The 5,732-nt window shown below is 41.2% G+C and overlaps 1 pseudogene; it reads left to right on the plus strand.

Moving 5' to 3' along the window:
* The first annotated feature begins 410 nt into the window (after positions 1-410).
* LOC146547680 (zinc finger MYM-type protein 1-like) lies at positions 411-2,773 on the plus strand (annotated as a pseudogene).
* The last annotated feature ends 2,959 nt before the right edge of the window (positions 2,774-5,732 follow it).

Raw genomic sequence — 5,732 nt, forward strand, 5'->3', positions numbered from 1 at the left:
GTTCAAGTCAGAGAGAGCAAGGAGAGACAGAGGAGATGCAGCAAATGGATTGAGAAGCAGAGGAAGATCAAGTTATTACACAGAGAGGAGAGCAAACAGGCCAAGAGAGGGAAAATGATGAAGCAGCTGCAGCAACTCATTCTACTACAGGGTTTGATTTAGGTGACAAAGACACAGGGCCCAGACAGGTAAAGCTGAAGAGCTGTCCACATGATACTTTTGGTACACAGAAGTGAGCATTTAACCACAGCTGGTTTGAAAAGCACAACTGGTTAGAATATTCAGTCAACCAGAATGCAGCTTTCTGCTTCCCATGTAGAGTGTTTGGCAAAAACATCAAACATGATAGTTTGGTCAGTAGCGGTTGCAGGAACTGGAAGAAAGCTTTAGTCATCTTTGGCAAGCATGAGATGGCTCAAGCACATAAGGACAGTGTTGTTACATGGATCGGCTAGCAGGGAAGTAGCAAACAGGGAAACGTTGCACAGATGATAGCAACTGCAAATGTGAGTGAGATAGTCGAAAGAAGAGAGTATCTCAGACGAATTGTTGCAGTCACCTCTATGTTAGGGAGACAGGGACTCCCTTATCATGGCCATGATGAAGGTGAAGACAGCCCAAACAGAGGGAATTTTCTTGCATGCATAGAGCTTTTGAAGCAGTTTGATCCTTTTCTTCAAAAACATAATCCCCCCATCAAATGCACAGTAAGCTCTGAATGGTTTAGGACCAAAATACATCAATGACCTCCTGACCCAGTATGAACCATCCAGATCCCTCAGGTCATCTGGATCCGGTCTTTTATCAGTTCCCAGAGTCAGAACCAGACACGGAGAAGCTGCATTCAGCTTTTATGCTCCTTATATCTGGAACAAACTCCCAGAAAGCCTCAGATCAGCTGAAACACTCAGTTTATTTAAATCCAGGTTGAAGACTCACCTGTTCTCAGCTGCATTTGAATAAAGCACCAAATCCACACTTTAAGCTTAAATTTCAAAACTTACATTTAACTACTGATTTTATCTGTTTTGATTTTATATACTGTTGTTTGTTTGTTTGTTTGTTTGTTAATTAGTTAGTTAGTTTATTTGCTTGTTTTAATAAATTTTAAATCATGCTTTTTATTTGTTCTTGTTTCTAATGTCTCTGTAAAGCACTTTGAATCACCTTGTTGTTGAATTGTGCTATACAAATAAACTTGCCTTGCCTTGCCTTGCCTATATCTTGCCAACATCCCAGAATGACATGATTGACTGTTGTGCCCAGGAAGTTAGTAGTGTCATTGTATCTGAAATGACAAAGTCTAAAGTCTATGCCATCATGGCAGATGAGGCAAGGGATGAAAAGGCAGAACAGTTAGCTGTTTGTGTCAGGTACGTGTCAGAGGGGCAGTTAAGGAGCGTTTCCTTGCACTAGCAGAGATAAAATCATTTGATGCCCAGTCCATTGCAAATGAGATTCAGCAGCAGATCCAAAACAATGGTCTTGCAGAGCTTAAGTGTGTAGCACAAACATATGATGGTGCAGCCGTTATGAGTGGCTCCACTGGAGGTGTACAAGCACATTTTAGAAGGCTCCATCCTGAGGCTAGCTATGTGCATTGTTATGCTCATCAACTCAACCTGCTTTTGTGCAATACTTGCAAGGCTGTCCCAGAGGCTGTGGAACTTTTCAGCTTGTTGGAGTGTGTGTATTCTTTCTTCAGCACCTCCCTAGTCAATCATCATAAGTTCATGGAGACTCAGGCAAAGCTTGGATTGACAAAAACTGAGCTTGTGCAACTTTCAAACACTCGCTGGGCATGTCAGTTGTGATCAATCAGTGCAGTTCTTGAGACATTGCCTGCCATTTTGGAGTGCCCATCTGCACCCATAGCTGTTGGTCTCAGAGCAAAGCTCTACAAGTTCTCAGCAGTCTATGCACTACTGATGTTTCAGTTGATTCTGTCTGTAACCGAAGGACTCCACCAATTCCTGCAGAAAGAGACTTTAGACCTGGCAGAAGCTTTTATCTGCAAACAAGCTGTGTGTGACACACTTAAGGGCAAACACTCAGATGCATTTGCTACAGAGCTGTATGAGAAAACCAAGGCCCTGTGCAACACCCACAGTATCTCTGAACCAGGTGCCAAGACAAGGCACAAACAGAGGAAAATGGAGGATTTTGTCCTGGAGGCAACTGTGGGTTCACGCACTGAATTGAACAACTCAGACACATTGAAAAGAGAGTTACTTTTCCCTTGTGTGGATCGGATGGTTGGCGAGCTTGATCAAAGATTTTGCAGTGTAGATGCAGGGCTGCTAAAAGGCATCCAGGCATGGAGTCCTAAATCTGAGAACTTCTTGAGTGAACCTCACTTGAATGAACTTGCAAAGCACTACAGACTTGACCTGAAAAAAGAGGAGGTTCTGGTGGCTAGAAACTTTCTGACCCAGAAAATACAGGCTGGATGTCCACCCAAAAATATGTTGTCTGTGTACAACCTCCTTGATTCAGACATGTTTCCCTCTCTGAAGGCAACCATCCAAGTTGCCCTAACAGTGCCTGTCAGCAGCTGCTCGTGCGAAAGATCCTTTAGTGCACTGTGTTGGCTGCACTGTGTTGGCTGCACTCCTGGCTGCGTCAAACAATGGGTCAGAAAAGACTTCACAGTCTTGCAGTCATGTCTACTGAAAAAGACACGCTTCAGCATCTGAGACACAACAGAGTGATTGACCGATTTGCCACTCTTAAAAACAGACGTCATCCTTTGATGCTTCCACCCACCAAGTAACTGGTGATTGCAGCCATAAAAATGATGTACTTTTTTATTTTCAGTTTTTTTCTTGTTATTGATGCAGCAAACACATTTCCTCTGTTTTCTTGTTGTCCTGTATTCTGGATGGATGCAAACTGCATTTCGTTGCCCTGTACCTGTGCATGTGCAATGACAATAAAGTTGAATTCTATTCTATTCTATTCTATAAAACAGACTGAAATAAAACATGATTTTCGTTCCACTTCTCATGTGTACATCACTTTGTATTGGTCTTTCATATGGAGTTCCAATAACATTGATTTATGTTTGTGGCTGTAATGTGACAAAATGTGGAAAAGTTCAAGGGGGCCGAATACTTTTGCAAGCCACTGTAGGACAGAAAAGCTGCAGAACTTGAATCTGGCTGTCAAGTGTGCAAAATGACTGAAGGGCATGTGATGACTGAAGGCCAAGTTTACAGACACACGCATGCTAAGAAGACAAAATGGGTGTAGAGAGCAAACAAACTTCTGTTGTAATCTTTTTCACACTCCATGTGAAGCATTCTTTCAGGTGAGAGCTCGGTCTCTGACTATGACAGACAATCCACATTCCAAGCTCAAACCAGTGTGCTTTTTGTTGGCATGGGCACTATGAATTCAACCCTCAGGTGAGACCTTCAGAGCTAAGCACTGATGTATAGTCCTGAGTCTTCTGGGGAAGAAAATTCAGAAAAAGCTTAAACTGAGGTTTGTGAAATTGTGTACACAAATCGCGAAATGCGACCACTGGATAGATTATTTGACTCCTTGTGACTTTATCCAGAGGTGCAAGAGAAGATCAGTCTAATTCACATTAACCAAACTGAATCCAAAACACGGAACTTTTTGACACCAACTGAAACTGTTTTACTTTTTAATTGTTCCTGAAATTCCAGAAATCATGGTCTGTCTTTCAAAAGGACAACTTGTCACATCTGGGATGGCTGGTGTGTTTGAGGAGCAGACCAGAAGCAGGAAAAATAAGTGACAAAACTGAAGTTGAACAAAAAGTGAGCCTTTTATTCTGGCTGTTAGAAAAACGTAGAAACAACATGGCAATGGTGAAAACTAAATTATAATCTAAACTGGGAAAGCTAAAGCTAGACAGGGAAAACTCTACATACAAACCTAAAACATGTTCATGAACCTGAGAAAACCTAGACTTGAGATGACATGAAATCCAGGAACATGAGATGAACTAAACAGACGACCTGACAATGAACAGAGGGAGACAGAGGAGTCAAATACACCGAAGGGTGGAAACACCTGGGGGAACATAACTGAACAAAAGAACACCAAGAACAAAACATCCTTCTTATAGGGCATCAGGTCACACTGTGTGTCTTTGAGCTCTGCATGCAGCAGCAACACTTGAGTGATTTATGTGCACCAGTTTACTCTGACCACTTCATCAGCTCTGGTATGCAAAGGCACACCTACATTACCAATCAGGCACCAGCATCCTCAATCGATTGCACACAAACGCGCCATTTCACCGGCCAACAGGTCTTTTTGCAGTTTTTTGGGAAAGACAAAATTGCTTTATTCCCACTTCAGTTCATCATTCCTTATTTATAAATGCATCATATCACGTGTTTCTTGCACGTTAGCTAACCAAGCCACACATCAAGTTATGAGTTTTAAAGTCCTACCGAGTTTGTGATTGCTGGATATGCGTACATTGTAATCGTTCAGTTTGAAGGATAAAAATACTTCTGGAATGCAAGAGAACAAGGAGCGTTTATGGGCCTGTGGGGTGGTATCATGTGGCTTTTTTTCCTGAGGTTTTTTTTTTTCTGAAATGGTCAAAAAAAACATGCACAGTCATTCCCCAGATATTAACTTATATTTTATTGGAAGAATGTGTGTTAAAAATGTGCTGATTTCACAGATACACTAGATCCCTAACAGTTGTTCTAGCTCATAACTAATAAGCTCATAACACTCAAATGTCGTTTTGTAGTTGAGCAAACTATAAAGTATTGAGCTCTGTTGGCTTTTATGCAACTTTAATTGAATAGGGCTCAATATTTTTTAGCTAATTTGTTTGGAACGCTCAAAAAGTTTAAGAAGCATATATTAGTGACGTTCTGGTGGGTGGAGTCTTGTCGCTCCCTCAGGAAAGCTGAGTCAGCCATCTTGAATTTACCTTGATGCGGGGAAGATTTGGCCAGCCCATGTGGATTAAGAGTCCCCAACTTCAACCCACCACGACCACCACCTTTTTTTTTTCATCAACTGCCCTAAATTTGGTAAGTCTAACGTGTTTTTGTTTTGTTTAAATTTAATTTCGATAAACATTCTTTTTTATTTTTTTTCCGGAAATATATTCGTACTTTGTGCACAGTGAATGTTTGTTATAAATAAATTCGAATCCAAGTAATTGTAATTTTAGAAGTTTTTGAATGCGACAAATACGTAATGTTATTTCAAATTAGAACGGTGTAACGTTTTGGCGGTTTTCCGTGGGGGACAACATTTCCCATAATGCATTGTATTCTTGCCCGGGAAGTTGGCAGTGGCAGTTCTAGCTCCTTGCGTTTGAACTTTCTACTGTCCGTTTCTACCGGTTGACGTATTTGCTGGTAATGCACGTGCGTATTGTGAGTATACTTATTTCAATAAGTGTCCGTGTTACACAGTCAGTAGTTTACGCTGTTGAGCTATGTGTGTGTGTGTGCTAGCATGAAGCGAACAATAATAAACAACATGAGTGTGTTATCATGATGGTAATTAGACACATGTTTGTATTTTTTCGTAGTCTCAAATGTGTGGTTGTGAGATAATCTCGAAATCCTTTTAACAGTTTAGAGGGGTATTCCAGCGAGCTCTACAAGTCAAGGCTTGCGGAAAAATGCATCGCCTGATTCAGCCTAACATTACACACTGGTCGAACTTGGTGATTATGCCATGGATACAAGGTTGTCATTTTAGGAGAAGGACATCTTGACAAA

The sequence above is a fragment of the Mchenga conophoros genome, linkage group LG23 (assembly GCF_057382185.1).
Source record: "Mchenga conophoros isolate Kocher_MC1m ecotype Shallow Benthic linkage group LG23, M_conophoros_male_GT1.1, whole genome shotgun sequence".
NCBI classification, from domain to species: Eukaryota; Metazoa; Chordata; class Actinopteri; order Cichliformes; family Cichlidae; genus Mchenga; species Mchenga conophoros.